The sequence below is a fragment of the Octopus sinensis genome, linkage group LG5, assembly GCF_006345805.1.
Source record: "Octopus sinensis linkage group LG5, ASM634580v1, whole genome shotgun sequence".
In the NCBI taxonomy this organism is placed as follows: domain Eukaryota; kingdom Metazoa; phylum Mollusca; class Cephalopoda; order Octopoda; family Octopodidae; genus Octopus; species Octopus sinensis.
The window spans coordinates 113,377,092-113,390,004 of NC_043001.1; the positions used below are offsets into that span (position 1 = coordinate 113,377,092).

General features: G+C 34.8%; 1 long non-coding RNA gene across 1 annotated transcript in view; it reads left to right on the forward strand.

The window, feature by feature from the left end:
* Positions 1-5: 5 nt before the first annotated feature.
* Positions 6-12,913, forward strand: part of LOC118763543 — a 21,752-nt gene continuing 8,844 nt past the window's right edge. Inside the window, exons 1-2 of the long non-coding RNA XR_004999300.1 lie at positions 6-18; positions 4,931-4,935. This is a non-coding gene — a long non-coding RNA (uncharacterized LOC118763543). The remainder of the gene's footprint in view (positions 19-4,930; positions 4,936-12,913) is intronic.

Below are 12,913 nucleotides of genomic sequence, written 5' to 3' on the forward strand. Positions count from 1 at the left end.
TGTGGTTGTAATAATAATGTTTGGAATTGTTCGGAATAAATTCATGGGCAGTGACTGTTCTGAATATATCGTTTTTATTATTTGCGTGGGTATTATTCTTTTGTGGTGGACGTATATATATGTATATGTATGTATATATATACTTATATATATATTCTTTTGTGGTGGACGCATGTAATTTTGTGACTGCCTTTCTAAAGTGGCTTCCCCTTGAGCTCGTAGGTATAGAGTAAAGCAGAAAAGAAAAGGCAAAGACAAGGACGTTTCATTTAGCTATATAATACGAAAGTAGTGCACAACATGGACAAACAAATCCTCGGCATCTCTCTCAAGGACATACCTATTACATAAGTAAATTAAACGTCCTTTTCAAGTCTTCCTAAACCGCTTGCCTTTTCATTTCTGCTTTATCTATCTATCTATCTATCTATCTATCTATCTATCTATCTATCTATCTATCTATCTATCTATCTATCTATCTATCTATCTATCTATATACACTGGCGCAGCAGTGGCTCTGTGGTAAGAAGCTTGCTTCCCAACCACCTGGTTCCGGGTTCAATTCCACTGCGTAGTACCTTGGGCAATTGTCTTCTACTATAACCTTGGGCCGATCAAAACCTTGTGAGTGGATATGGTACACGGGAGCTGAAAGAAGCTCGTCGTATTTATATAAAGCATAATTAAAGGATAAAATCATTAAAATGTATGAATTTTATCAGTGACCAGCATATAAAATTCCTTTTAGGCAAAATACATTTATAGAGATATTGATGTATAGGCCTCAATTATACAAAAGCTATTATGCCTGTATGTTGAAAGAAGACGCCGAATATCTCCTACCACTTCAAATAAAAGTATATATATATATATGGGTGGTGCACAAGCATAGCCGCAGTCAAATGACTGAAACATGTAAAAGAATAAAAGAATACTAAAAGAATACACATACACACAAACACACTCACGCACTGACTCGTAGGTTTCCGACCCAACGCGAGTTAGCGATCCAGCATTAGGATGGGTCTAGGTATGGCGTTTGGATGAAAGAACACAAGAGGAGTTTTAAGACTCATAACAGCTGTCTCGTTAGTTTTCCTAATGCTCGGCAAAGTGAGTAGTTTTGAATCTTTCTTCCACTACCTATGTTTAATAGCACCTGACGAAAGCAGATTCTTTTTAAAGATTTATTCGTAGTAATTGAACTATTCATCAATAAAACAGCGGTTGTGAATCTTTAGACTTCACTTGTACTCTCCTTTATAATTACATATATGAGTGTGTCTGTGTCAATGTCTATGTATATGCGTGAGCGTACATGCGCGCGCTTATGTGTGCCTGCGTGTGTGTACACATAAATACATACACTCACAAAAACATACACTTATATATGCGTACAATACATAAAGAACTGCTTCGCAGTAACTTTTCACTGAGAGTGCTTAATAAGAAATGGATATTCGAAGCTATGACAATGGTGTCCCTATGTAGAAAATAGAATAGAAAAGAGGAATCACAAATACATAATATGAAGCAGCTGTGACTTATGATTGTGTATGTTCGTTTGTGTAACTGAGTGTCTGTACATGTATATGTGTTTGCCCATTGAAAGAAAATGACCAATCTCTGTTAGGTTTTCCATTTACCATTTCATGAAGACTAGAAATGCCTACGAGATTTTTTTCTCATTACCCAACACTAAATTGTAAAATATAAATCAAATGCAATAGTGTATATTAAATAGCACAGATATGAACTCATTTAAATATTGAAATATTCACACAAGCTTATATATAATTCCACGTATAAATTCATAGCTCTGTTTTAGAGCAACTACATTTCATGTATTTATTTAAGTGCTTAGTCGCACAAGTCAAGCTGAAATGGGATTTGGAATTAGTTTTCAAGTATGAACATTTGTACGCATTCCTTTATGAATATTTCTTTTCAATTCTAATCTCATACAGATTTTTCTAACACTGGTTGCTATATATATATAATATATATATATAATGTGTACGTATGTATATGTATGTATATATCAATATATATGTGAAACGACAAAGGAATGTATACGTGTGTGAGCATGCTTTTATAAATATTTATGTATAAGTATTCCTTGACGCACATAATATGCATACACTTCCACACATATAAATGAAGTTAGCATTCATAGTTTGAATGCAGTACATTCCGACAGATCTGGGGGACAATACTACTATACCGCATAAATCAAAGCGCTTGTTAAATACTTAATAATAAATTAAGATGTTTAGAACTTTGATATTATTCTAAATAATGTAGAACAAAGTTAGACAACGCACACTATCACATCAAACAAAAATATCTGAAAATCTTTATTTGTCTGGAACAGAGTAGATTTCTGTAAACTGAAGTCGAGACTTGCTTCGTCAGCCAGCTTCGACAATAAAGACAGCAGCATTTAAATAAATGCATATGTTGTTTCTCTATAACAGAGCTATAAATATATACGTGGAATCCTGCAAGCATATTTCTATATTTAAATGAGCTCATATCTGCGCTATTTAATATACATTAATACATTAAAATTATATTTCACGATTTAGTGTGTGTAACGAAAACGGATGTAGGACTTTTCGTCTAAATCACGTCGGTCTAATGCTCTGTGGTCTAAAGTGACTTTTGTATAAATTCACGATAGTCTAAAGACATTTTTGCCTAGACTGTCTTTGGTCTAATAACTATTTTGTCTATAGAATCTAAAAAAAAAAAATCGTAAAAGATCTAAATAAATAGGCGTAGGGGTGGCACCTTGGGCAAGTGTCTTCTACTATAGCATCGGACCGACCAAAGCCTTGTGAGTGGATTTGGTAGACAGAAACTGAAAGAAGCCCGTCGTATATATGTATATATATATATGTATGTATGTGTGTGTATGTTTGTGTGTCTGTGTTTGTCACCCCAACATTGCTTGACAACCGATGCTGATGTGTTTACGTCCCCGTAACTTAGCGGTTCGGCAAAAGAGACCGATGGAATAAGTACTAGGCTTACAAAGAATAAGTCCTGGGGTCGATTTCTTCGACTAAAGGCGGTGCTCCAGCATGGCCACAGTCACATGACTGAAACAAGTAAAAGAGTAAAAGAGTAAAGAGTAAAGAATAACTATTCTCTAATAATCCTTCGTGTTCTTTGACGAAAATGCTTTTAGACCAAAGTGTCTTAGTCTAAAGTTGTTTAGACCAAAGTGTTTTAGACCAAAGTACCGTATCCCATGAGAACAATTCCCTAAGATATCCCTGGCCATCATGAATTGGTAAATGGAAAAGCTAACAGAGAATGACCCTTTTCTTTTAATAGCTGGTACGCACATACACAAACACGCACTCACACGCAAACACATACGCACTAATAAATCAGCTCGATACTACCTCTCTGGATATTGTAGCTTTCCGATTGGCTGTCGTTTCGAATATACCGAAATACGATTCTGCCGAAATGAATGAAAATTCATTTAGGACTTGCTAAACTTTTGTCGTGAGAACTTATCTCTGTTTATAAAAGCCGACTTAGTAAGAGTTTATATAGGAATTATAGTATAGAGTTGAAGCTCATATTTTTTTTAAAGCTAAATAATCTTATTATCTCCAGATCAGCTTTGATACAGTGTTCTGATCATGATCAGACTGATTTTTTTCTTATTCAGACAACGAGGGTCCTTCTATGCTATGACAAAGCTTCTATATTGATGGTCGACCAGCTAGAAATATCAGGGAAGTCACCCCAAATCACACACTTGATAACCATTGATTTACTGTAATACTAATAATGGATGTTTAACTCCGGACCAATAGCCGAGCAGACGTATGGCCAACAAACTTTCCTGTCCCAATCCCCGATGTCAGTTGTGCAGGAGAAAATCTATGATAAAAGTGTTTGAGCCTTATCCATATCTTCTATTTTTCAGGCAAAGTATATCAAAATATACGTTATCTACTATGAAATCCACCCATTTATGGAGTGATTTGAAGAAGATTTAGCTGTTATTTCCACTGGGTCAAGCGACCGTGTAAAGGTCTGCTGACTGGTGCGTACAGCAATAGTTATATATTATAAATTCTTCGAAAAGTTATAGACCTGTTAAAGGTCAAGTCATTAGCGAAAATGATTTATAGTCACAATCAGTAAATTAATTACCACTAATGAGGCTTGAAACATGTTAACTTGAGCAAAGTGAGACATTAGTTAGATTTAAAATATAATAACTAAAAGGAGAGGTATTCAAAAATGATAGCAAAAGCTTTGGGGGATTACAAGTGCTATCTCATATTCTTTCAGTTGTTTTAGTAATTGGACTGTGGCCATGCTGGAGCATTTGCTTCTAAGTGTTATTAGCTGATTATATCAAAACTTAGTATCTTGTCCTGCATTCATTTTATCGTTCATGGAGGCAGACAGAAAGGGAAGGTGAAGGGACGCACACGATATGACTTGACCATTGGTAAGGTACTTTTGTTCGACACTTCGATTATTTGTCATCCAATCACACGCACACACACAAACGCACACACGCACACACACACACAAACTCGCGCGCACATACATACGGGTTGAAGGTCGCAGATAGATGCATACATACACGTATTTATTTGACTTGGTTTTGTCACGTTTCCGCCATAAATGTTAATAAGATTAATTGTGACAACTCAATAAAATTCTTAATATTAAAAAGGGTACAGCCAACCCTGATAGTTTGGACACTCTAACTGTGACCATCTGCTTTTTATTATATTATTATTTCAGATGTAAAGTATTTACGACTATTTTAATATTTAGTGCTTTCATTACTTTTTTAAAAAGATAGGTGGTTACTTATTTAGAGGAGAGTTGAGTACTATTTCTACTAGTTCATGCGACCAAATTAAGAAAATTAAGAAAATTTATCCAGCATGTGTAGTCTTGAAAATGTTTAAACAAGACCGTTTTCGCATTATTCTGCTTATTTTATTGTCGTTACAAATAAGCAAACTTTACTAGAGCAATAAAGGGATCGATTTTCTCAAATTACAGCAATTATTTATCATAGATTCAGGATTTGATGTTTTTAAATAAATATAAACAACAACAACATGGAGCGATGTTTTAAATATTCCACAGAGCAAATTTAGCTAATCTTAGCACAGATTAATATATATGGTTTGGTTAAGCGGTGGTTTAAGAACTCCCTCCCATCATTAAAGTGTGTTAGCTACTGGTTCTGTAACACAACTATGGAATATACATCCTTTTACGCCGGGATATCATGTCAAGATAAGACTCTGCGATAGAAAATAAAAACCCATATATAAAATATCTTAGTCAAAACCCCCACAGAAATGGAGTAGAAGGGCGGTTGATAAAACAAAAGTATATTATTGCTCAGGCTCCACCCGTTTTTTTTTAAAGAAATGGTGAAAGAAAATACCAAAGTCAATGAATAAATGAATAAATAAATAAATAACAATGCTTAACAACAATAATAACTACAAATATCGATGGAAAAAAATGCTCGTACATTACTTAGCAAAAAGGAAGTGGAGAACTCCCGCATATGAGCAATGGTGATGCTAATGCGGTTTAGCAGCGAGCTATCGTAGAGGCAATCATAAATTTGACAGACAAAATACGAGATTTATAAACATACGCTAACACGTTCGTACAGGCATACACAATGCATATATACGTATACATACATGCATGCATGCATGCATACATACATACATACATACATACAGACAGACAGACAGACAGACAGACAGACCGACAAACAAACATGCAAATGTTCCTACGTATTCAAGTATGTATGTATTCCGAATTTGCTAAACCAATCAACAAGCAGTATTCGTGTGTGTGTGTGTGTGTGTGTGTGTGTGTGTGTGTGTCTGTGTGTAATGAAGATATGGAGGATAGATATGGTATGAATTTACAAAGAAACAATTGCAGCTTTATACATGGAGATACAGATTATTTTGGATAGCAAGACATGAATATCTTGTTGGACAGATAACACATAATAGAAGAAATATATTATATTCACATATAATAAACAAATACTTCGATACATGCATTATATACAAGCCTACATACATACATATGTGTGTATAGATATATATATATATATATATATATATATATATATATATCTATATATATATATATATAATTTATATTTAGACATAGTCTATATACGTTCATGTAGAGATAAGCACTTCTATAATGCTATATATATATATATATATATATATATATATATATATAATTGATATTTAGACATATGTCTATATACGTTCATGTAGATAGATAAGCACTTCTATATGCTATATATATATATATATATATATATATATATAATAATTGATATTTAGACATATGTCTATATACGTTCATGTAGATAGATAAGCACTTCTATAATGCTATATATATATATATATGGTATTTATCTATATTTATCTACATATAATGTATATATATATATATATATATATATATATATATATATGGGTGTCTGTGTGTCTGTACGTATATATGTATGTGTATTAATGCATAGATGCATATATACATGCATTAATAATATGAATTTTATCATAAAGGAACAGGGTAAAGAATTAATGACCATGCTTATATCTATAGAGCGTAAAAAGATGAAGAAACAGAGAAAAAAGTTTCCGGGTGAAAATAAGAATGATGTTGTTGAAACCCAAATTCTGGGTAACGTCTCTTAGGAACCGTATTTATTTCGCTGCAACACTGTAACAAGAGATTCTGTTTGTGTATAGAATTTGCTTAGTAATAGCAATCTCAGACTACAGTAAAACGTTTGGGTATGCTTTTATACCTGCCTCTCTTACACCGCCTAATGAAGTCGTAGATAAGTTGTTTTTTGTCCCGTAATATAGAAAAACGAAATGAATAGTCTATTATCAAATTAGCATCAGTTGTGCAACATAGGTAAGGATACAGAGTATTATGCATGCAATACACGTAATAATATAAGGCCACATATATGCAAATACTCGTAATGTTACCGGGCTACATGCAAGGGATATAAGTAATGCTATAAATATACAAGACCACATGCAAGCAGTACATGCAATGCCATAATGATACATATATGCAATCATAAAATGGCGTATGATAATACAAGAGCTCACTATTTCTCTCTATGTCTCTGTATGCATGTGTGTGTGCATAAGTATGTATGTAAGTATATGTGTGTACGTATGTATGTGTGTATATATATATAAATATATTACGTATATATATATATATAGGCTCAGGAGTGGCCTATGGTTCCGCGTTCAGTCCCACTACGTGGCACCTTGGGCAAGTGTCTTCTACTATAGCCTCGGGCCGACCAAAGCCTTGTGAGCGGATTTGGTAGACGGAAACAGAAAGAAGCCCGTCGTATATATGTATACAAATATATATGTATGTGTGTGTATATGTTTGTGACTTTGTGTTTGTCCCCCCAATATCGCTTGACAACCGATGTTGGTGTGTTTACGTCCCCGTAACGTAGCCGTTCAGCAAAAGTGACCGATAGAATAAGTACTAGGTTTACAAAGAATAAGTCCTGGAGTCGATTTGCTAAACTAAAAGGCGTTGCTCCAGCATGGCCGCAGTCAAATGACTGAAACAAGTAAAAGAGTAAAAGAGAGAGTATATATATATATATATATATATATATATATATATGTATAATATTTATCTCTTACGTTTTTTCAGTCATTGAAACACGGCCACGCTGGGGCACTACTTAGGAAGGTTTAATCGAACAGCTCGACTCCAGAACTTAATCATTTTTAAAGCTCGGTACTTATACGATCTGTCTCTTGACCAAAGCATCAAGTTATGGGGACGTTGACAACCCAACACCTGGTGTCATGCAATGGTGGGAGACAAACACAAACACAGATATAGACACACTCACACACAGACGCAGACACACACAGATACACACAAACACACACACGCATACGCCGACACACGCAGACAGACGCACACATGTCTACATGTATCAATCTATCTTTACCACAGGCTTCTTACCGTTTCCGTCTACCAAATCTACTCACAATGCTTTGGCCAGCCCAAAGTTCCACGCAGTGGGACTGAACCCTGAACCATGTGGTTCGGAAACAATCTTCTCGCCACGCCTGCACCTAACAGCAGAAAATTTGCAAGAGTGGCTGAGTGCGATAAGTTGCATGCATGAAACTCTGGAGTCAGTTTTGTAACACTTCTGACCGTTAAAAAACGAAAAAAAAAAAAAAATAGGAGTGGCTGTGTGGTAAGTAGCTTGCTTACCAACCACATGGTTCCGGGTTCAGTCCCACTGCGTGGCATCTTGGGCAAGTGTCTTCTGCTATAGCCTCGGGCCAACCAAAGCCTTGTGAGTGGATTTGGTAGACGGAAACTGAAAGAAGCCCGTCGTATATATGTATATATATATATGTGTGTATATGTGTTTGTGTGTCTGTGTTTGTCCCCCTAGCATTGCTTGACAACCGATGCTGGTGTGTTTACGTCGCCGTCACCTAGCGGTTCGGCAAAAGAGACCGATAGAATAAGTACTGGGCTTACAAAGAATAAGTCCCGGGGTTGAGTTGCTCGATTAAAGGCGGTGCTCCAGCATGGCCGCAGTCAAATGACTGAAACAAGTAAAAGAGTAAAAGAGTATACTCATAACTTGTTCTATTTCTCCTGTTTGTGAGACCAAATCTTAATATATATACAGTAACCCCTCGCCATATCGCGATTCACTTATCACGGTTTATTATTTAAGATTACGTCGATTCCTCCGAGGTGTTGTTTTGCTTTTATAATAAAATAAATATATACAAATTATAAAAATAATAGAAGAATATACAGTACAGTACTGTTTCTACTTTGCGGATTTTCACCGATTTCGGGGTGTTTTGAAACATAACACCCGCGATGGTCGAGGGATTACTATACACGTATACTTACATAAAGAATACGCGCGGGTGTACATGTGTGTTAAGTATTATATCTTTGAAGGGTCTGTGTTTGTTATATTTTTTTATTTTGCAATTTTTCAATACTCACAGTGGCTTATATTTAGCAGCCCAGTGACTCTGTCCTGGCTGCTCAAACAGATCTAAGTTGTGAGCAGGAAACACCAAATACACACAAGAATTTATTCTGAGATCAGCAAAATATTCCAAGAACAATTTAGAAACACAGAAAACGTAAGGAAAAGTGGGTGGGAGATAAATGTAACTTTCGGAATGATTTTTTAAAAAAATAATACAGACGACGTTAATTTGCATTATTGCTAAAATTAAAATGAAATTAACCTTGACTATTTCGTGGACAGTAGCAAATTTGCTATATACATACATACATACATACATACATACATACATACATACATGTGCTTTCGGGTGATTACAATCCCTGTCAGTAAATATGTGTATGTGTGTGTGTGTGTGTGGATATGTTTGTGTGCCTGTGTTTGTCCCTCCACCATCGCTTCATAACCGATGTTGGTGTGCTTACGTGCCCATAACTTAGCTGTTCGGCAAAAGAGAACGATAGAATACGCACTAGGCTTACGAAGAATAAGTCCTGGGGTCGATTTGTTCGACTAAAGGCGGTGCTCCAGCATGGCCACAGTCAAATGACTGAAGCAAATAAAACAATACACACACACACACCACACACACACACACACACACACATATATATTCGAATGAATGAACAAGGAAAACACGTGGTATCAGTATCACTTTTGAGCATGTAATTCATAATTCAACCATAATCGTGGAGTAAATAAGGGATTAAGAAGAAATGCATAAAATCTCTTACAAATGTCTGTAGAAAAGTAGTGCATGTGCATAGATTATTGAGCAAAGATTTCTGTATAAGCTAACTATACCGCCTTTAGAGTGGAAGAGATAAGGAATATCCTTAATAAAGGATATTGGCAGTTACCAGCAAAAGATAGTAAGTACGAGTTCTACTGTTGATGGCAAAGCAGTATTATAATCTTTTACTAATGATACTCCTTGATTATTCGACAATGGAACTGGTAACTTTAACATTCTTTATTGAGGACATTCCTTTATTCTTCCTCTCTGAGAACGGTATAGTTGCCTTAAGTTGCCATTAAGGTATAGTTGCCTATAGTTGCCTTAAAGGCGGCGAGCTGGCAGAAACGTTAGCACACCTGGCGAAATGCTTAGCGGTATTCCGTCTGCGTTACGTTGTGAGTTCAAATTCCGCCGAGGTCGACTTTGCCTTTCATCCTTTCGGGGTCGATAAATTAAGTACCAGTTACGCACTGGGGTCGATGTAATCGACTTAATACCTATGTCTGTCCTTGTTTGTCGCCTCTGTGTTTAGCCCCTTGTGGGTAATAAAGAAATAGGTATTTTCTTTTCAAAAATATCTGCAATGCAGCTTGAAATTGTAATGAATCAAGTGGAATACAGTCTCCTTTTATATAAATCGTACCTCCAGGGTGTTAATTACTTCCTTTAAATATTAATTTGTTTCACTCATTCGAAGACTTTGACTGGCGGAAGCCTCTTCAAACAATCCAATCAAATCGTGGAAAACAAGCTTTCAAAAGCGCTCACCAGTCAAAAAGATATTGTTTTCATCACAAAATCAAAGAAATTATGCACACAAAACATGTAATTAGCTCCTAATTATATGGTAACCGATTGCAATATTTCCAAGCTGTTGATGAAAGTATCTATTTCGTAGGAATTCGCTGAAATTCTGCTTTTAATCAAGGTTTTTGCAAGTCGTGAACGATAATGAGGGAAATTTCGAATCAAGTCATTTGGGGTCCATCAAACCACCCGCGTTATATGCGGGAACGCAGTATAGCGAGACGCCTTATAAAGGAGGACACTGTAACCATGTTTGCTTGTGTGTGTGTGGTAATATATATATATATATATATATATATATATATATATAATATATATATATATATATATTAATATATATATATATATAATATATATATATATATAATATATATATAATATATATATATATATATATATATATTATATATATATATATATATATATATATATATATATATATATATATATATATAATATATATAATATATATATATATATAATATATATATATATATAATATATATATATATATATATATATATATATATATATATATATATAATATATATATATATCTATATATATATAATATATAGTATGTGGAGACCAATGGCCTAGTGGTTAGGGGCAGCGGACTCGCGGTCGTAGGATCGCGGTTTCGATTCCCAACCAGGTGTGTGAGTGTTTATTGATCGAAAACACCTAAAAGCTCCACGAAACTCGGCAGGTGGGTGTGATCCCTGCTGTACTCTTTCATCACTCTTTCTCTCTCTCTTTCTTCTGTTGGCCTGCTCGCTAGCCAGCGGGGTGGCGTCATTCGAAGGCTAAAACAATGTGACCAGCGATGTGTAGCAACATCTGATGGTCTGGTCGGTCACTGATATATATATATATATAAAAAATATATATATTATATATATATATAACTATATAATATTATCTATATATAATATTATATATATGGTATATATATATATATAAAGTCATAATGTATGAAAGGTGAATATAGATATTTTCCCACATGACTTCCGTATTATTATAGCTGTTTCGTCACTTTCATCATGTAGTATTATTACTTTCAATATTGCAAAATAATTATATGCACGTTTACACCAATGCGCATGCTCAACATTATGCAACTGAATATTCACGAATTATTGTAAATAAAGCCAACTCATCAGGTTATCGAGTCATAATAGGTATATCCACGAACCTTTTCTACTGCCTATGGATTTGGAAAGATTACCGCAAAGCTATCTGTTCAACGCTCTAGCGACCCTGCCAATGGGCTACCTATATCTACATACACGTACGCACAATTACACAGACACTGAGGCACACACACATACACACACACACACACACACACACACACACACAGAGGCACACAGAGACACAGACACACACACACATATACAGAGAGAAGAAAAGAATGTAAGAAAATGAGAAAGCTACACATATAATAATGTGTTGTGTGTTGTGTGCGTGTGTGTATATATATATTTATATATACGTACATATATAAAAATTCTTATAATTATGAGTATAATTATAATAAGGGTTCAGCAAAAAATTTGCTTCACCATATACCGAAATTTAGAAATAGCAGCCAAAACTAGCTATTTCTCTACCATAAAATCTCACAGACAACAATACTCAACAACTCATGTAGGCAAAGAGGTAAAATAAAGAATTAACTGTGGACGTATTTCGGAGTTAGACAAATGGCAAAATTATTAATTATTGATTGATTAATTTTACCCTGTATTATTATTGATACATAAATATATATATCAAATTCTGTAAGTTCAAGACCTTTCATCGGATCTCCAGGAATCGAACTTTCTTCAATGCAGTTAAACTTACACCCTCATTTGTATCTACCCCTTTTGATGTTTGGGAATCTCTGATGTTTTTTCGGCTGACGAGTACGAGCCATCTATATTTACTACATTTTTTGTAGCTTATTAAAGATGTCCTCGTACGAAACAATTGTACCGAGATTTTAATCCATTCTTGTTGCTTTTTTCCTATATATATATATATTTTTTTTTTTTATTTGTTTCAGTCATTTGACTGCGGCCATGCTGGAGCACCGCCTTTAATCGAGCAACTCGACTCCGGGACTTATTCTTTGTAAGCCCAGTACTTATTCTATCGGTCTATTTTGCCAAACCGCTAAGTGACGGGGACATAAACACACCAGCATCGGTTGTCAAGCAATGCTAGGGGGACAAACACAGACACACAAACACACACACACATACACA